The sequence below is a fragment of the Bos indicus x Bos taurus genome, chromosome 3 (assembly GCF_003369695.1).
Source record: "Bos indicus x Bos taurus breed Angus x Brahman F1 hybrid chromosome 3, Bos_hybrid_MaternalHap_v2.0, whole genome shotgun sequence".
Classification (NCBI taxonomy): domain Eukaryota; kingdom Metazoa; phylum Chordata; class Mammalia; order Artiodactyla; family Bovidae; genus Bos; species Bos indicus x Bos taurus.
Genome location: NC_040078.1, coordinates 62984313 through 63006054, shown reverse-complemented (window position 1 = coordinate 63006054; position 21742 = coordinate 62984313). Strand labels below are relative to the sequence as shown.

The 21742-nt window shown below is 35.9% G+C and overlaps 1 protein-coding gene across 1 annotated transcript in view; it reads left to right on the top strand.

Moving 5' to 3' along the window:
• ADGRL2 (adhesion G protein-coupled receptor L2) overlaps nucleotides 1-21742 on the top strand; it is a 716223-nt gene that overhangs the window by 277707 nt on the left and 416774 nt on the right. Inside the window, exon 3 of the mRNA XM_027536750.1 lies at nucleotides 18549-18654. The gene's annotated coding sequence lies outside the window, so the exon portion shown is untranslated. The remainder of the gene's footprint in view (nucleotides 1-18548; nucleotides 18655-21742) is intronic.

Here is a 21742-nt window from a genome sequence, read left to right as displayed (position 1 = left end):
TGGAAAATTCTTTACCACTGAGCCACTGGGGAAACCCTCTGAGTGGCTACTGGAAGTTAAACATTTTTGTTTTACTTTTATGACCTCACTTTAAAGGAAAAAACCACCTATCTATCATATAGATAGATCACTTCACAGATGAAGAAAAGAGATTTAGAGGTATTAAATAACTTCTCCATTGTATCAGAGACTGTAAATGGCAAATCCAGACACAACCCAGAAGTTTCTAACTCCAAAGCAATGAACTTATCCATTGTACAGATTTCATGTTACTGATGTTAAATCCTTTTCCAGGATTATTTCCAGAATGTGAGAAGGGCATTTTGTACATAAAGGGTAGGTTAATGGAATTCTAAGTCAATTATTATTTATATAATTCAGTGTAACAAATTACTCCCTGAAAGTCAGCAGTTTAAGGCAACACAAATTTTGCCTTACAGTTTAAGTGGTTCAGGAATTTGGGCACAGCTTAACTGGGTCCTCTGGATCGGGTCCTCATAAGACAGCAGTCAGGGTGACCACCAGAGCCACAGTCACCTCAAGGTGAGACCAGAAGGGGACCCACTTCCAAGCTCACTCAGATGGTCGTTGACAAGATTCAGTTCCTCATAGGTTACTGGACAAAAGGCCTCAGTTCCTCATCGGCTGTTGCCTAGAAAATTTCTCTGTTCCTGGCCCTGTGGACCTCTCTACAAGGCAGCCAAGACAATGGCAACTGGGCTTCTATCAGGATGTACAAGCAGGAAAGCAACAGAGAGAGTGGGCAGGGCAGAAGCCAGAGTCTTTTGGTAACCTGGCCTCAGAAGTGACACACTATCTCACTTGCCATACTTCATGTATAAGAAGCAAGTCACTAGGTTCATCCCATACTCCAGGGGAGGGGATCCTCTGTGAATACTAGGAGGCAGGGAATTACCAAGAGTCATTTTGAGGGACCAGTCACAGTCAAGAAAGTATTCTCAGAGGATATGAGAATTAAAAGCTCAGTTGACCTTAGCCTACCTCTGGTTCTAGCCAAACCCTTGAAATATATGTCCTTCAGTTCAGTTTAGTCCAGTCGCTCAGTTGTGTCTGACTCTTTGTGACCCCATGAATTGCAGCACGCCAGGCCTCCCTGTCCATCACCAACTCCCAGAGTTCACCCAAACTCATGTCCATTGAGTCGGTGATGCCATCCAGCCATCTCATCCTCTGTTGTCCCCTTCTCCTCCTGCCCCTAATCCCTCCCAGCATCAGAGTCTTTTCCAATGAGTCAACTCTTTGCATGAGGTGGCCAAAGTATTGGAGTTTCAGCTTTAGCATCATTCCTTCCAAAGAAATCCCAGGGCTGATCTCCTTCAGAATGGACTGGTTGGATCTCCTTGCAGCCCAAGAGACTCTCAAGAATCTCCAACACCACAATTCAAAAACATCAATTCTTCGGCGCTCAGCTTTCTTGACAGTCCAACTCTCACATCCATACCTGACCACTGGAAAAACCATAGCCTTGACTAGACGGACCTTTGTTGGCAAAGTAATGTCTCTGCTTTTCAATATGCTATCTAGGTTGGTCATAACTTTCCTTCCAAGGAGTAAGCATCTTTTAATTTCATGGCTGCAGTCACCATCTGCAGTGATTCCACTGTTTCCCCATCTATTTCCCATGAAGTGATGGGACCAGATGCCATGATCTTTGTTTTCTGAATGTTGAGCTTTAAGCCTTCAGCAGTCTCCATTCTAATTCAGGAAGAGTTTAATATTATGCAGAGTGAAGCATGCCTGCAGCATGACCTGAGAAACAGTATAATTCTGCCTGGGAGTAACCTAGACAAAAATCCATTGCTTTTCAAAATTACATTTTCATTTTCAAAATCAGAAAATAAAATGGTAGACCTAAGTAATCCTTTTTTGTGTAATGGAAAGAAGGCAGCTTCTGGAATGTTCTGCTGTGTTTAAAAGATGCATCTCAAAGATGCCAGCTGTTTGAACACAGACAACTTCTTATTGATCAGAACCTCAGTTTCTTGACTGTGGTTCAAGGATGCACTAACTCTTACAGGGGAGCTATGAAGATTAAATAAGATGACTTATAGGAGAGTATTTTGTTAACTGCAAAATGCAACATACAAATATGAATTTTGTCAATACTCCCTTTAGCCACAGAACAGGATAGATTGTTAAGAACAGCTCCTTTGCTTACTATTTAACTATCTTATTAGAGCAATAAATATCTTTGGATTATGAACAATAAGTGGAATGTGTTTTGATGGCATTCAGAGTACCATTAGTAGCCACATTTGTTGTTGATTTACAAAAGAGAGAGGAAAGAAAAAAATTATTTCCAGTCAGTTTTGTTTCAAAGAGGCACTTGTGATTTCAGAACTTGCTTGCCTCGTCTACAATAAAAGACTTAAGCTTCAGCAGTGTTGAAACCATCTGGTGATGTGAACTTCCTTCAGCCATTTTTCATTCCAGAGTCCTCAGTTGAAATGTTCTATTGTGGGTATATTTGACTTGAGAGAAAGCATTTTCCCATTTCATGTGAGAAGTACGTGGAGTTTAGGCCCCCAATGGACCAGAAGAAAACATTAGCCTTTCTTCTTTAGTGGCCCTGCTTGAAATTTCATCTAACGTTTTCCCATTAGAAATGAGATGGTGAGATGTTTTCTGGGAAGTTATTTAGGTGTACTAAAAATAATCTATAAGGATCTATTGATTAGAAGTAGATGACTCAAACTTGATTTGTGTGCAATGAAGTACCTTGGAAGGTGATGTGATTGACAAGCAGTGCAGAATAGATTTGGGGCTGGAATAGTTAGGATATTGCAGCTCTTTATAAAGTACACAGCAGAGCTGAGCTGTGGAAAACAAAATTTGAGAATGAAAAGTAAGGAATTTAGAGTACTGAAATACACATATTCCATGGTCGTAGTAGCATATATAAGTTCAAACAAAACAAGAGTTTTACATACAGAGAGTTATAGAAGAAAAGGAATTCCAGGGTGTTTCCATGAAATTTGAAACTATTCCTATCGTCACAAGTATTGTTGGTTGTCATAAGATGATCCTGATTACTTTTGTTCAATCATATAGTTTTAAAATAACTTACCAGCAGATAATAATGGTATTACCCATTAAACTGGAGTCAAACAAACAAAAAGCCCAAATCTGAATGGCTTGTCCATAATCGTGTAATAACCATGGAAGAGATTAGAAAAGGATGAAATGATGGCCTAAGAGTTTCACAACTGGAGTAACAAAGGTACAATATATATTAACAAAATAAGTGAAACCGCAGCCAGTTATGAAAATGCAAGAGTCTATTGAAAATTGTATAAATTTGTTATGTCCTTTCACTCCACAGGTTTATTAGAACTCAAGTCATCATTTAAGCAAATAATCTAATATTCAGTTCAGTTCAGTTGCTTAGTCGTGTCCAACTCTTTGCGACCCCGTGAATTGCAGCATGCCAGGCCTCCCTGTCCATCACCAACTGCCAGAGTTCACCCAGACTCACGTCCATTGACTTGGTGATGCCATCCAGGCATCTCATCCTCTCTCGTCCCCTTCTCCTCCTGCCCCCAATCCCTCCCAGCAGCAGAGTCTTTTCAAATGAGTCAGCTCTTTGCATTGGGTGGCCAAAGTATTGGGAGTTTCAGCTTTAGCATCAGTCCTTCCAATGAACACCCAGGACTGATCTCCTTTAGAATGGACTGGTTGGATCTCCTTGCAGTCCAAGGAATTTTCAAGAGTCTTCTCAATACCACAGTTCAAAAACATCAATTTTTGGCACTCAGCTTTCTTCACAGTCCAACTCTTACATCCATACATGACCACTGGAAAAACCATAGCGTTGACTAAATGGACCTTTGTTGGCAAAGTAATGTCTCTGCTTTTGAATGTGCTGTCTACATTGGTCATAACTTTCCTTCCAAGGAGTAAGCATCTTTTAATTTCATGGCTGCAATAACCATCTGCAGTGATTTTGGAGCTCCCCAAAATAAAGTCAACCACTGTTTCCACTGTTTCCCCATCTATTTGCCATGAAGTGATGGGACCAGATGCCATGATCTTCGTTTTCTGAATGTTGAGCTTTAAGCCAACTTTTTCACTCTCCTCTTTCACTTTCATCAAGAGGCTTTTTAGTTCCTCTTCACTTTCTGCCAAAGGGTGGTATCATCTGCATATCTGAGGTTATTGATATTTCTCCCGGCAATCTTGATTCCAGCTTGTGCTTCTTCCAGCCTAGGTATCTGAAAGTATATTTTGCCTGAGACAAATACTTTCTCATTTAAGTAGGAAATTATGATATGACTATTTTATTTATTCTAAAAATAATTATTCATACTTGTTTGAGGAAATTTCAAACTATTCATGATTTTGAAGCAAAGAAGATATTCAGTTATACTAATAAATCATAAGTAGAAAACAACTAAATTTAAATTAAATTTCATCTGAGCTGCTCAACTTTATTCAAAAAATAGTTAAATAAACCTCATTTTGTCTGTATATGCAAAATATTTCAAAGGACAGACATTCTCTAGCAAATTTAAATTTATAATATTTAAAAACAACCCAAAGATTGATCACTTTAAACATTATCAAGGTTGGAATAAGACTGTCAGGAGCTAAATATAAGGATAATCAGTTGTAGAATTAGCTGTTGGTTTTTTTTTTTAAATCTGGTCATAAATTGTCTAGTTCTGCATTGTTGATATGTTAGCCACAAATTAAAATAAGTAAAATTTAAAATTCAGTACCTTAGTTGCACTAACTATATTTCAAGTGTTCCACAGCCATATGTAGCCTTACATAGCTGTGCTGTAGACAGCACAGTTATAATAGATTTCCCATCATCCCCATGGCAGCCCACTCCAGTATTCTTGCCTGGAGAATCCCATGGACAGTGGAGCCTGCCGGGCTACAGTCTATGGGGTCACAAAGAGTCAGACATGACTGAGCAACTAAACACACACACACACACACACACACACACACAAAGTTCTGCTGCACAGCACTGAATTTATCTCCCATTTGCCATGTCCTTATGTATGGTCTTTTTCACCTGTTTAATCAGAAAAATATGTAGAGCAATTGATACACTGTCAAAAATACGGACAATTAGATAGTAATTCTCTTTTTCTCTAAAAGTTAATGAACACAAAATATTTCATGCCAAGGTGTTCCACTAAATTATGGAAGTTATAACAAAATGAAGGTTGAATATACTTAGGATTACATATCAGGTCCAATGAAGCACTAAAATATGCTTATCAAGTCTCCATTTGTCCTCTGTGTTTGGAAAGAAGTTAATGAAAAGAACGTAGTTGTTAAAATGCTCTTCACTAAGCAAAACAATATTATGAAAGGAAGTTCTTAATGTGTGCAAAGATTAGAATGTCATTGAAACAAAATACTTAATAGAGTGGAATGGGCTTCACTCTGCCGGGAGAAAAAGATTTTTCTCTTCATATTCCAATTTGTTCTTGGGAGACTTAAACTGAATGTGTTTAAATGTGCAAAGCCATCAATAATAAGATAAGTCATAGTATTTTTTTTTTTTTTTTGTATCTGAGAACTTGCTATCTGAGGATCTCAAAGTAATATATTGCTTTGCTGTAAACCATTAAAAAAAAAGTCAGCCTGCTCAGTTTCTTCACTGGCTGTGGTATTGATGAAAAATACAAAGACTTCACAAAGAAAATCAAGAATTCTGAAATCTTAAATTTAACCATTAAAATGATGGCTTAAATAGAAGGTAGATTTTTCTCTAAGAAAAACAGAGTTGTGTTTCCCTCTGTTAACAAAGAGAAGTTGAAGCAATGGCTTTTCTTCCATGTAATATATTTCTAGAAACAGGGATCATTGGATCTGAACTTTCTTGACCTTATCCTGTTCTCTTTTGCTAAAGTCATTAAAATGATTAGAACCTCAAGCAGGGTTACAATGTTATGTTCTTTTTCTCTTTTTAACTTTCTCTGAACTGAATCAACCAGTTTTAAATCCTGCACACATCCTATTAATCCCATCTAGGTTTTCTGTCTGTCTAGATGCGTTTCTTCAAGAGATTCCCTGAATATGCGTTAAAAAACATAAATCACTGGATTAAACTTGTAGAGAATGATGAAAGCTAAATTCGTGTATATACATGTGGTGGGACAAATGGACCCTTTTATTATTTAACCTGAATGAAAGCAATAAATCTGAAACAGGTTTAACTGATGATATTGGTAATCCACAACAGATTTTGTAAGTGTTTTTGAATGAACATTGGTTTTGTTCAATAATCCCTTGGATTAAAGAAGGGTTAGATAACTCAAACAATCTGCAAAGAGTAGTATTATTTTGCTATTTATCTTTTACTTTTACCAAAAAACGATATTTATGGTTTAGGCTTCAGCAAATTAGACTAAAAATTGCATATGTCATTTTGTTTTTTAAAATTTGTAGCTAGTGTTAGACTGTATAGTTTTACTTACATTTTGAGGTAGCAGCTTGTTCTTCATTCTCTACTGTTTGCATGTAATATTATGCAATAGTATATATGTATTTTGTTTTCAGGTATCTTAATAATAGGTGTCTTCTCTTAATTGCTTTCTATACTGATCTACTACATTTACTTTAGGTATCCTAAAATAAATAAACTCTAGGATGTGGGATAAAGCTTTTTGTATTTTTTTCTTTTTTATTCTACTATGTATTCACTTAGTTGTCCTAAAAAAGTGAACTCATTGAACTCATTCTTAGGTGAATACTTGGAGTTAGTTCTCATAATAATTAAAAGCAAATAGTTGTTAACCTTTACTTAGCAATTACTACATGCCAGAAAGTCTTCATTCATTATCTCATTGAATTCCTCACAACAGTTCTGTAAGATTGGAGCAATTATATCCCCATTTTTACAGATGAGAAAAGTAAATAACATAGTTAAATAATCTCCCCAAGGTCACACATCTAGCAAGTGGTAGATGCAAGCTCAAATGGAAGCTATATGACATCAGATCCCACACTCTCAGACACAAGATTGATTATTTATTGTTAAGTCACTAAAATTAGTGACTTAAAACAGCATTATCTCGTAGGTTCTGAGGATCAGGAATTCAAAAGTGATTTATCTGGGTGATTCTGGATCCCTGACTCTTAGGAGGTTGTAGTCAGGATGTCAGCGAGAGCTGCAGTCATCTTAAGGCTTAACTGGGGCTTGAGGGTCTGTTTTTAAGGTGGCTCACTCACGTACGTGTTGTTCAGATGCCTCAGGTCCTCTTCTGCTGTTAGCAAATTACTTAGTTCCTTGCCCTGGGACCTCTCTGAAGAGCTGCTTGAGTGTTTTCTTGATATAGTAGCTGGCTCTTCCAAAATTAAACCGAAATCACAATGTCTTTTGTAGCCTAGACTCAGAAGTCATACTCCATAATTTCTGCAATATCCTATTGATTACACAAATCAGCCCTATTCTACATAGGATGGAACTACACAAGTAAGTGGATATCAGGAAACAGACCATCTTGGAGTTCATCTGTGGTATCTGTTAAAGTACACTACCTCCCAAGGCAAGCTCTATATTCCCAGCATAGAGCGTATTACTACAAAACTTGGGCATTCTAGCTTTTCATGTCTGTACTTATAGATAACTGTATTGAACAAAAGAACAGCACTGAAAGAGATATCTACTGCTACTGATTTAGATCTTTAATGACAAGGTTATTATTTTTATTACTTAAGAATTTCCAGAATACTATTCACATCGTATTCAAAGTTGGAACAACTTTATATCCAAAAGGAGATGCTGAACGTTTTTTAGTAATCCATCATTTTTCTCTCACCCAAATTACCATTATGCTCTAATCTAAATTTCCAAAGGTTATGCATGCTACTTCTGTAAAGAGCCAAATAGTAAATACATTTTCAGCTTTGCAGGTCATACAGTCCCTGTTGCAACTATTCAGCTTTACTGTTTGAGCATGAAAGCAGTCACAGACCATATTTAAGTTATTAGGCATGTGTGTCTCACAATAAAACTTTATTTGTAAAAACATATGGTAGATCAGATTTGGCCAATGGGGAATAGTTTGTCAATCCTTGGTAAAATCATTCTTTATGTAGACTTTTGAACAGTTATTACTTTGATGTAAGGTAACAAAAATTACTTTAAATTTTATGTGACAGAATCTTATTAAGTGGTTTTGTCCTGCCCATAAAATATTGTACAACTTTGGGAAAGTTGGCAGAACTGTCAAGATAGAAAAGATGAACCTCAGTAAAAACAGAACATAATAGATAAGACAAACAATTTACCCATCAAATCATTGTTCTAAAAATATCAAGTCATTCTAGAGTATAAACTGATTTAGTGGGGATGAAATTCAGATAATTCTTAATTCTGTTGATATCTATCTGATGAATATTTCATATTTTCAGCTGACCTTGAATTGTCTAGACTTTATGCACTGCGGCCAGCATAGAATAGGTACTCAATAAATATTTGTTGAATGAATTAAACATTTCACCTATTCTGTATCACACTTTTCTCACCGTTAGGCCTTCACTGCATTTTCTTGTCTCTTCAATAAGTTTGTCAGAAAATATTGTGATACATGAAGTTCACTGTTAGTTTTGCTTTTAAGAAGTCATTCTAGAAAAAGCAAAGGGCATGTAAGAAATAGCTATTGAAAGATAATTGAAGATATAAAGATTTAAAAACAAATTGGAAGATTATAGAATAGAATGAACATTGACTTCAAATAGAGCAGAAAACAGGAGCAATGAAGCATCAGACAACGGAATAATTGGTGAGGAATTTATTGGCCTCTGACAAAGTTATTAAAGACCAGTTCAATTTAGTCTTTCTCACCTTCATTTCTATTATTTTTACTTTGAGGCCAGAAGTTATTTTTTTGAAACTTATAATGTGGTTATATCTGTATCTTAAAGATATCTACTAAAGTGTTTGCTCATTCATTCAAATATTTATTGAATATTTATAAATGTCAAGCACTGTGCAAGTTTTTGTGTTTGAAAAACAAAACATGGACCTTGCCCTTAATCTACTTAAAGGCTGATATTGTTGTTTAATTGTTAAGTCGTGTCCTATTCTTTTGCAACCCCATGGACTGTAGCCTGCCAGACTCTTCTGTCTAATGATTCCCCAGGCAAGAACAGGCAAGAATACTGGAGTGGTTTGCCATTTCCTTCTCCAGAGGATGTTTCGGACCCAGGTATCAAAACCGTGTCTCCTTCATCCCCTGCATTAGGCAGGCAGATTCTTTATTACTAAGCCACCTGGGAAGCCCTCTTAGAGACTGATGGGGGATACAAAAGAATAAAATAAACACACATGGTAAAAATGAACATGTCATAAGATATAAGTTTCATATCCAACTTAACAAAGTAAACATTAATCAGATGTAGTAACCTTTAATATTTAGTCCCAAAGATAAGAAATAGCATTTCAGCTATTTCTACTTTTCAAAACAAAAGCAACAACAACAAAATCATAAACACTAATACTGCTTTATAACTGTGTTCCAGAGAATGCAAATTATTTAATGGTGTTTTAAAGGGAAAATTTCAAAGCCAAATTTTTTGTAAAATGGTGGGTTCAAAAATAAACAGCTTTTTTTTTCATTGCAGGACTTCTCAGTGCCTATAATATAGTAATAAATATTGCAACTCACCCAGAGAGCAAATATGGTTTAGTGTCTTGAAATGTATTTGATGAGGGTATGCTCTCTTTTAAAGAAACAGGATATGAATGTTTTTCAGAATATAGTTTGTGAAACACTACCACATACAATTCTGTATGTTTTAGTCAAATCAAATGAATTATATTCTAGGAGAGCTAGTTCTTTAAGTGAAATATTAAATAACTTTTATAAGCAACTGTGTTTTTACAGAGTTCTCCAATTTTTCATTTTTCAAATCCAGAAATTGGTTGCTTTGCTCTTTTTAAAATAAGCATTTGCCCATGGTCCCATTAAAGACTATCAGGTTTTACTGATCCTCAGATGATCATACAATAGTATTCCAGGGAGCCCAGCAAGGTAACAGAGGCATCTGTAGTCGCAGCCTGCAGAGCACAGCAAGAGGCTGACTGGATTATGCCAATTGATGGGAACACTCAGTAGTGTCCTGAACTTAAGCACTCTTTTTTCTTTCCATTCCTCCAACACCTTCCTCTTTCTATTTCTTCAAAGCTCCTTTTTACCCTTTCCTATTCTGTTGATTTATTTATTTTTTTGGCTTCCTCTCCCTTTTACCTACTTCCCTTTCCAATGACTTAGGTCTATCTATACTCAAAGACTTAAATTTAACCCTACTGGTGACCATCATAGCAAGAATATTTCAACAGTGTTTTATAATTCATGTCTGGTAATGGCAAAAGTGAAGCAGGCAGCTCATTCATCATGATAGAAGGAATAACAAAACCGTCATCATCAGCACACTGACATGTCTTTTCCCAATCTCCTCTTTATTGACTCTACTGGTAATGGCTCAATCTTGCACAAAGTAGTTTTAGAAGGTAAGACCACACCATCTTAGTGCATGTGTATGGAAGGGGAACCTCTTTTTAGGTAGAGTTCGATTTATATAGTGCATGCGTGCTCAGTCGTTCAGTCATGTCTGACTCTTTGCGACCCCATGGACTGTAGCCCGCAAGGCTCCTCTGTTCGTGGGATTTTCCAGGCAAGAATACTGGAATGGGGTTGCCATTTCCTCCTCCAGAGGATCTTCCAGATCTGTATATTGAACCTGCATCTCCTGCTTCTTCTGCATTAACAGGTGGATTCTTCACCACTGCGCCATCTGGAAAGCCCCTTGATTTATATACTATTTGTCTCCAAATCAGGCACTGTATTACTTGAGTATTTCAAATTTTAAGGTGCCCCCTCAAATACGTATTTTAAACAACTAAGTAGGTTTGCAGCAGACATAGAGCCTTAAAGAAATTCAAACAATAGTTTTTTTAATTAATTTATTTATTTTTAATTGAATTATAATTGTTTTATAGTATTGTTTTGGTTTCTACCAAACATCAATATGAATCAGCTATACGTTAGTTTTTTAATTGTTAATAAGTCTTTTATTGAATTGGTGAAAATAGAAGACAAAGTTAATGCAGACAATAATTATTTCTCGGGAGTCACACTTCATAATTGCAAGTGTTAGATAATATTGTAAACAAGTTTTTATTCAGATTGCTTTCAAAAGCAATGTAGTAAGTTATTACAAAGTGGAGATCAAACAGATATCTACAGAATGGTTTTATTTTAAGTTATAAGCACTTTTAAAAGAAGTCTATGGGAAGCCCTACAGGCTTAAATAGGAAAATCATCTAACATGCAGTGAATACTTACAGAAGCGGGGTAAGGAGGTATGAAAATGAAAATGGTTTAAGGAAAAGAAGGAAGGAAAATCAGAGACTGGTGACTTACCAAAGGAAGCACCTGCTTTTCCGGAAATTAAAATCACATATTAGGTGGCTCTGACTTAATTGCCAAATGGTGTGAAGCCCAGTCTGTAATGTAAAAGGGTCCCAAATTATAATTGGGCATCATGGATTAAAATTCAATACCTGAAAATTTCCTTAGAAATGAATAGGCAACAAGAACAGACTGCAGAGCCCAGTACAATATGCTTCCCACAGCTGACACTGGCAGGTCACTTCATTTGGCACCAAATCAAGTTCCCAAGTGGTCTTTAAGGGCATTCAGCTGCTGAGTGCTTATTTCATTCATCCCTTATTGTGCTGCCAGTAGCAGATCCAAAGAAGTAGCATGAATCAGCTCTGTGGATGGAATTTTCTCAGGCCGAGTGATAGAGATGCAACAGAACTTACCACTTTAGTGGGACCTGCTGGCAGCAATACCCTGAATGGTAATGACTTTCATACAGTGTCATTCAACAGGAAATTTGGGGATAAGTTATATTAAAAATGAATACTAGGATACTTCCAAAACAGCATTTTCTGAGAAAAAAATATTTTAAATTAAAAATATTACATATTTTTTTCATTACCATATAACTCAGAAAAATTGTGAAACAAGATGTAGTCCCTCTTTGTACCTCCAGGCAAAAAGTAGAGGCTGACCCTTAAATTCCCTACATTAAGGATAAAGCCACTGTGTTATATTTAGTTCTCTTTAGTTACTTCTTTCTAAGGTACCTCGAGGAATAAAAGTCAATTCATTCAATATCTTTAGTTTTATATGTGCTAATTGCAGAGCATGTACTCAATATTGGAATGTGTTTCTTTGTTTTTGTCAATTTTAGTAAAATTTTCTAATCATAAAATAATATTTTGTGTCATCCCCCATGCCGGCTTAAGAACTGCAGGAGCTAGAGCAATTCTACTGAGGTCATGAACCTGTCTGATGAACTACAGATGAATGTAAAATATTCTTCCAAGCTTAACAGGCTTTATTAATGTGCAGTTCCAGTACACATTTTTTATTTAAATTCAAGGAAAGGTTAAAAGGCAGTAGTTTTTATTATTGTTTCGCCTTTGGTTTAGGACAAATTCTGCATGTATCTACAACAGAAACAGTCTGTTAATTATTTCATATAAATCACAGTTACCAGCGGTATTTAATAGTGCTACTATCTCTGAATAGTGAAGAGTCTTACATTTCCATTAGAATTAGAATGGAGGGCTAATTATTTTAGTTAAATCTAAATTTGATCTAAACGGCAAGCATATTTGGCACTCAGCATAGAAACCCATGGCTGTTATAAAAAGACTGCCTGTGAATGCAGAAGCTAGAAAAATACATACGGATTTTTTTGTTTTCCAATTTTAGGAGAACTTGGTATAGTTACAGTGGGATCATTAACATAAGTATAGTAATATAATGTAATTAATATAAGCTTTCCATTCTCCTGTTTATGGCCAAATTTTGCAGTATAAAATGAGCTAACTTGCCCCAATAAATTTGGACAAGTATCTAAATGCTTCTCTAAATTGAATTTCTTTTAACTTCTTATTACAGAAAATTCTGAATTTACACTAAAATAAACAATAGCATAACAAAACCTAATGTACCTGCTATCCAAATTCAGTGATCATTGACCCATTATCTATCTAGTTTCATCTATACCTGAACACCTTCCCTCATTACATTTTTCTCTTGAGCAGACTAAATGTAGAAGAAAATATTATGAAATTTTTTAATTGAAAGAATTTATTTTTAAAATTGATGCCTTCTCAAGGTCAAACATTTTACTTCAGAGGTATTTTTTTTCCCACTTTACTCAGGAAAGGAGTGGTATAGTATACCCACAACATGAAATGATGGACGAAGCGAATATTTAGTAAAACCATACCTAACACTTCAATGATCTGGGTTTTCACCTTCTATAAATTTTCTAGGGAAGTAATGTAGCGCTCTGGCTTGCCAGTGTAATCTCTTCATGCACGTGTGTTCAGTCACTCAGTCGTGTCTGACTCTGCGACCCCATGGACTGTGCCAGGCTCCTCTGTCCATGGAATTTTCTAAGCAAGAATACTGGATTGGGTTGCCATTTCCTACTCTAGGGGATCTTCTCAACCCAGGGATCAAACCCAAAACTCCTGTATCCCCTGCATCGGCAGGTGAGTTCTTTACCACTAAGCCACCTGGTAAGCCTGGAGTAATCTCTAGTCTTACAAATCTATCATTCCTCTAAAACTCTCAGCCTTTCTCTCTCTCTCTCTTATTTTTGCCTGTCTATAAATAATAGGTAATAATAGTTTCCACATCATAGCTTGTAACATTTAATGGCAGCCTCCAAGGACAAGTGTCAGTTAAATGAAACATATAATTAACATTTGTGCTATTCTAAAACTTGGTTACTTGGCAATATGCCAATCAGAGAGTAACCCCATTCAGTTGACAGGCATGTAGTGATCATCCAAGTTACAGAATGTACAGCAGATTCAATTGAGGCCAGTCTTTGCTGGGTGCCAAAAATATGATGAAATGCTTAGTTTGGCATACCCACTAAGTGTGTGTTTTTATGTGACGGCTGAATTAGTGTTCTACACCTTGGGACTCTGGCATCTAGACTTCTTGTTCTTGATTAATTCATCAATTTGGTTAATGCTATATATCTTTACCAAAGAATTAATTTAAGTATATACACACACACACACACACATATACGGCTTCTCTGGTGACTCAGATGGTCAAGAATCCGCCTGAAATGCAGATGACACAGGTTCAGTCCCTAGGTCAGGAAGATCCCCTTGAGAAGGGAATGGCTACCCACTCCAAACATCCTTGCCTGGAGAATTCCATAGACAGGGGAGCCTGGTGGGCTACAGTCCATGGGGTCACAAAGAGTCGGATATGACTGATGAACTAACACTTTCACTTTTCACATATATATACAAGTACATGCAATTGTCATTATTTTGTAATAAGTGTGATATTATAAAATTATTTCATCATCAGTACTTTCTCACTAAGAAATAGGAAGGCGTGATCTCAGTCTCAGCCCCAGTCTTCTATATACACATCAGCTTTTTTGGATCCCATGCTTTTCCTTTCAGACATGGTTATCATTTCCCTACAAGGCATGTCTCTTGAAGTATCCTTGCGTGCAAAAGCTCTTGAGAGTCATTTGACATTTACTCAAGAGCAAGATCTCTGTCTTTTGCATTGTGCCTGTTAATTCTACTCTTTTAAGTCCAACCTTCTACTGATTTCTGTAACTTTGGATCTACCATTTCTGTCCTGCACTACTGCCAAAAGAAGATATAATCTCTGTTGAGTTGGAAAAATCATATTTTCATCTGTAGTCCTCAGCTATTAACACTCTGCGTGAATCTGTGCCAGGCTCTAATTTCTCTTGGCCCCACTAATCATTGAAATTCAGTCCCTTCTACCCTTGAACTTCCTGGTCTTCAATCTGGATGTTCCACGTGGTCCTCCAACAAGGGTCTCCTCAGCCCATACATGTTTCTTGAACAATATGATTTTTTTAGCAGGTCTTCTCTGTTCTCACCAGGTTCCTTGGAGATACCCTGGCAGGCAGACACATCAGCCAGACTTAGCTCTGCTTTGTAGTGGGGTCTTGAGCCTCAGTGATGTCTCTTACCTGTGCTAATTCTAAAACCTGTGCCTCTGAGAATTAGTGGTCAGACTAAGACAACTTCACTTCCCAAACCAGGTGTCATTTGCAAGATTATCCTGTTAGGAAATTAGCCTGTTCTCTATGCTCATTTACCCAGTTTCCTGTCTCAAATCTTTCCCTTCTCACATAGCCTCAAGGCACAGGGGGGAAAAAATCAAGTTGCTACTATTCAACCAGAAACACCTTCATTTTTAAATTGTTTTAAGATTATTTAGATGTTCAGTCTTTCCTGCCTCACCGTGTGTGGGTTTCACTCTAGCGAAGGCACTATAGAAAGATTTGGATGTATGTTTTCTTTGATTTTTCTTTTGAATAAATCCATATTACAAAAATCAGCCAGAAAAGGCGCAAGCCATTGGGAAAGCATTTAGGGTAGATTAATTGCTTATCGTTTTCATTCTCTCTTCAGAACGTATTGAACCACTTGTTTTACATGAATTCGAAAGGTTGGCACTAGCTTTCACTTCAGGAAATAAATGACATAGGGTATTATATTTTAAGGACCATTAAAACCTTGAAATTGCACAGTGACTTAGAAAACAACAAGTTATTTAGCCTGGATAGCTTTGTAATGGTTATACAATGGGGAAATTCATTGTTAAATGACCCTCCCACTCTTCACATATAATGCTTGGCAGGAAGAGGAAGGAGAAATGAGACCAGCATCCGGGCACTCAGGATATAATGTAAATGATGTAGGAACATTAGGGGTCTGTGTGCCAAGTGGATTGCAGAGAATGCACCAAATCTTCCCTGAAATCTTGTGCTAGTTGACTCACAGCTGGTGATTAGAAAGTATTTTGCCCATACTAACGAGGTTAGTTCATTGCTGCTGTCATAATTCCAAACTTCTATATTCTATGACAAAGTTGCTCTTAACTGTATGTTAATGTTTGCCATAAACAACAGAAGGTAGCTGTAATATTTTAATGAAACTATTCTAATACGAATGATATGAGGATTGCATTAAGTAGCACTTGAATCTGATGCTTCTGTTGTCTAATTTATGATCTTTCTAACCTTTCCTTTTACACCTTCATTAAAGCATCTAGGAAAGTAATGAAACCTAGCTATCAGACCAGAGGAGGACATAACAAGTTTAAAATAACAAGAACTATAACAAGAAGAATTATTCTAAGCAAAATTATAAACCAGCAACAACAATAAACAAAAAAAACAAGCCCCACCTGTTTTTATGATGAAAAACCCAAATAGCATTTGAGTCTACAAAGAAGCAATAATTGCTTAACTAACCAATGTGACACAGTTCATTATTTTTCTATTGCACATTTATGTAGTTTTCCCCTCTGAAGCACACACATAATTTGGGTTTTTTTAAAATATGATTTACATCTGGCACTTGAGGAAGATGTTTTAGGAAACCATAAATTGTTATTCCTTGTAAAAGCAATGTCCTTTTTTGTTATTGCCAAGATTTCTTTTCCCTAAGCACTCATTCCCTGTTCAAGACAGTGTAGCTACTAATGAGCAAAACACGGCAAGTACCTCAGTCAAACGTTTTCCTTTGTTTATATTCGTGGAGTTCATCCTGCAATGGGAAAAATCCCTTAGTGTCAAATAGTCTAAAAGTGCTCAAATTCTGCCAAGAGGAAAGTTATAAAGCTTTGTGTACCCATGGTTTAAATTAATCTAAAGCAATGCAAAAGTGACTCATCTCAAAGAACATCAACCACACTGCTTCTATTGTCTTCATTTATAAAATGCATTCTATTTACATAAGTCCCATTTCCAGATATAAATGTCACTGATTGGCAATACTACAATATGAGCATTTAAATGACAAACTCTGATACAGGCACTTGCCACTTATTAAAAGGTATATGATGTTTTCAGCCCACTTGAGATTTTCACAGTAGTTCCGGTTACTAGCAATCAGTTTTCGAAAACACTGTACGCCCAATAATAATGAGCACCTTCAGATGAATTTTTTTAAAAGACAGCATTAATTCAGGACATAGATTAAAAAAATAAGTTTGATGGTGAAAGTGAAGTGAAAGTGAAGTCGCTCAGTCGTGTCCCACTCTTAGCGACCGAATGGACTGCAGCCTACAAGGCTCCTCGGTCCATGGGATTTGCCAGACAAGAGTACTGGAGTGGGCTGCCACTGCCTTCACAAACCTACCCACACATTTTGGTTTCACGTAACATAACAGTGTATGAACTCTCCCTGCCTTTTTATATTTTTCCTTCTGAAGGATGTTCAAAATATGCTATTTTAAATATAATAATCCATAAATAAAATACAGTGCTTGCCAAAATTATTTTTTCACATATATTTATGGCCTTTAGATGTTGTTTTGGATGCTGATTTTCTCCTGAGATACAATTTAAAAGCTTTCAAAAATGTATTTTTTAAAATTTCTATGAAATATGTAGAGTTTTTGTGTGTGTGTGATTTGTGTTTCTATATAGCCAAATTGCTCTGTTGTTATAAATACTATATGTAAAATTACCAAATTTCCTGGCATTCCACTTTTATAGGGGATACTGCATCATTAAACACTGAAAGAATATAACTGTTCAAACTGCTTAAAATATTTTGTAACCATAAATTATTATCCAAAAATATTTTTCAAGTAGATAAAAAGAGTTGTCAATTCTGCACAGTGAATGCCTCATAAGGGGCTCGTTTGTGGTTGAAAACTGAATAAAAGCAGTAAATTAAGACCAGACTTAACCATAGAGAAGCTGTAATCCACTGCAGATTTCCTTGGTGAATGAAGTATTGTTATGTGGATTTATCCTCCTTGCTTGTACAGTTAACCAGTCACATCTGTGGCCAAAGTGTTGTCTATGCTCAAAGACAACGTGGCTTCACTAACCCCAAGGAGGTCAGCCCATGCTGGTTTACATTTTATTGATAAGTGCAAAGCAAACTTCACAACTCTTTCACGGGGGCTGCCTGTGAAAGGGCAAGAAGGATGTTGAAGCTGAACTATTTTTTTTTAGAATGGAGATGAGTATCACAAGATGAGGGGGCACTTGAGAATCTGCCAGTGACACTGGGTGTTCACTTCTCTAGTACACATGATGTTAGCAGAGAAGGCTGTGACGAAGCCAAGAGAAAAGTGGGTGTGAAAAAAGCATAGGAGCATCTAGGGTTTCTGAATGCAGTCAGAGCTGAGAACGGGCAAGAATATGGTATACATGAGAGGAGTATCACTCATCATAAATATTCAATTTCAAGAATTTAAATAGTTTCCAGACATAGAAACCCTTGATGGTTATTTTACCCAGCATTATTGGTTTTCTTCTGTTGTTTGTCAGCAGCTACCATAATTAATGAATAAGACCCTGTAAGTCTTGACAATGAGTCAGTTTAATCTTAAGTCTGTGTATTTTTCTTTGTGATTACATGCCAATAAAATAACTCATTTGCCTTTTTGTAAATTAAAGGAAGCCAAATCAGTCATATCTCTGCTATTCTTTTCTTTTAGAGCCCAATGATTCCAAAGGACATTAAGTTTGATTTCTCAGATGAAGGTTTGTGGCTGCCCCTCATGCTTTTCAAAATATTACCGAGTCAGAGCCGAAAAGAAAACTGTAAGTGAACATTATTTCAAATCAGTTATTTTTCATTGTTTGGGAACGTTTTCTCACATTTCTCTGTAATTCATTCTAATTTGTTCACTTTGTAAGAGATGTGGGAAAAGAAGAAAGAGAGAGAACACACAAGTGAAAAATACCCTTTTATTAGGTGGGGACTTGCTATTTTAAAATTTTAAGAATCCAACACCTTTCTAAAACAGCATTTTATAGATAAGGTCAAATTTGCAAGAAATAAGTTCATTATTGAACATGAGCAGGCAACTGTTTCTTACGGTTACAGTAAAATGTGTGTAAAATATGAACTTAGTACCCTGATCCAGGGCTTGAATCTTTTGGATTAAGATTTTTTTTTTGAAATTTTTCAAAATTGGAATATTGTTCCTCTGTGAAAGGGAAAATATTTAGGGCTAATGAGACCTTCAATAGATTCAGCAGCTCTATTAAGGAGTAAATAGGTTATCTGCTCAACAAAAGCTCATCTGGGACTTGAAGTAACATGGATCTGCTAACACTCATAGAGAGCTCCCAGAAAACATGAGCTCTTGAAAATTTGTGGAGATTTGATTTGATTCCTGAAGAATAAATTTATAATTACCATCTTCACTTAATAAAAGAAAACCATGACTCGATTATACCTATTATATCTTTACAAAGGTGTCTATTTCTGAGGAAAGAGGAATCTTAAAATCTTTAATATTACAGAGTATATGTATATGTTCCATCAATACTTTTGGCGTTTCAAAAGCTTTCCTTCTACTTAGTAAAAAGTGGTAGTGTGCTAGTTTCCTGTAGCTTTAGTTTAAATTGACTACAAATATTGTACAAGTTCCTGAACCTAAAGACAATATTTTTTTCTATCAAATACAACTATTTAAGTCATACTCCCAACCCTCTACATACATGTATATCCCTTGGAAGTTGAGGGGAGAAAACGTCAGGAGAAACTCCTTAGCAATAACTTAACTCTCTGGTGCTTTGGAGTTATAAGTATTTTCTAAAATGGTTGCTGATTGATCAAAATAATAATTTATTGTTATACTTCTCCATGGCTTCTGTGTGCTGCAACAATTTAATAAAGAAATAAGACTTCCCCTTAAAATAAAGTGTTTATTAGCGTTTATAATTCCGTGTTGTGTGGCATGTTAAGTGTTGTGAAAAGGTTATGAATCTACTCACTGCAGCATCAAAAGTATAAAGGTGATAGGTGAGAGTCTTTGTTGCAAGTGCTGAGAAATAATCATTTAAAGGTCAGTTGCACTCAAAAAAAGAACACTTGTTTAATAAGTAACTCATTTTGGGATATGCTGCACTTTTAAAGGTTACAGAGTAGACCAATTTGCCAGTGATGTCAGCAAGAAGTACTATTAAAGTCATTGGTCCTAGTAAAACTATCCTTCTTAAAATTCAGATCGCATGCCTTCTCACATAGCGCAGCACACATGAAAACGTGCCCAGATCATTTACAGCATGGTTAAGTACTCAGCTCCTCCTAAAAGCAACCGTGGAGCTTTAGGGAGGAAAACATTAGTACACACATGCATGCCATCCCACATCGGATTCATTCTTTAAATGTTATTAATTTCTAAGAACATGTCATGGGTTACAAGATTTCTCACTGGATCATATCCCAAAAGTGTGTTTCTAGAAACTCTTACAGGAATGAAATAACTATTGATTCAGCTACATAAATGAAACACTATTTATTTCTATCCTTTTCTATTCCAAGAGCAATTTCCCTCCATGGCTTTTCCCTCCAAAAGCCAAAAAAAAAAAAATTCAGTTTAACAATAAAATAGAATATTAACCTGATATGTGAAAAAAGAGAAATAACAACAATAATAATATGGGCAAAAATTTTTTAATACAGAAGGGTGTTTTTTTAAGACCTGAATAAAGGTAGTGGTTTATTACTATGAAAAAGGTTGCCCATAGGGAACTGATACACAGCAAATAGAAGCTATTTTGTTGTTTAGCATTTTTGAAGCAGTGTTTTAAGCTAGCAGTAATTTTCTCTAGAAGATAAGATTTCGACCTGAGATGCGTATATGAAAAAAAAATTTAAGAAAAATCTCTGCAGAAAGCAATCTCTCTGAACACTTGATTGCTTAAGATTTGCGTTTACTTCTTTCCTTTTTACATAGGTCGCAAAGCTTCCCAGCTGTGACATTTAGTTTGTGGTAAATAGTGACTTCTTCGATTTTTATAAGGAGCTGATTTTTAACATAACCTGGATAAGAAATTTAATTATAGTTTAAAACAATACATTTTATTGCAAACTTCCTAGATTTGTTATTTAGATTAAAGGAGTAAGAAACCATGTAACTCTTATCCTATTGTAAAGAACTGTCCTTATGTACATAAGACATTTGCAATTAGAAGAAAATACAACTCTTTTATTTCAAGCAACTAAGCTAAGAATCAAGTTATTCTCTTAATTTGCCTTGCTTTTCATTTGAAAAAGGACAAAATCTATTTCCTGGGCAATTTTGCAGAGCAAAGATATTAATACTTTGGGGTTTAATTGTATCCTGTGTTTAAATACACTGTGGGTGAAACCCCAGACCTCTGCTTAATTGCTGTGAGAAAATAGCCTGATTTCTCTGAGATTAGGCACACGCTTATGTATACTTTGACCCAAGAGTGCCTCCTTCAGAATTAATCTTCGAAGGTAGAGGGGTTTGCTTTTATATGTGCTGCAGGGCCATTCGTGACAAACAGGGCCTAATAAACTAACTTCACCCTTCAGACCTCGCTTTTGCTGTCAACATTTTTCTTCATCTATTCATTTCACACATCTCTTGTGCAGTGGCTTATTAGCAAACCCTAAACTGGGCAGGAGGAATCATTTTAATGGTGTTTTTTAATTAGAGGACTTTAAAATTTAAATACTTCAGAAATGGAACAAAAAAACTTTGTTTTTCTAATGAAGCATAAAGTGTTCTAAAATAACTCCATTTAAGTAAATACTGTAGGCCTGTGAAAAGACAAACAATTCATATTTACTTAAAATTTTGTTCTGCAGCTGCATTTAATGTATGAAAGCACTTTTTCTTTCCCATCAGCTACATCAGAATTGTTTTTG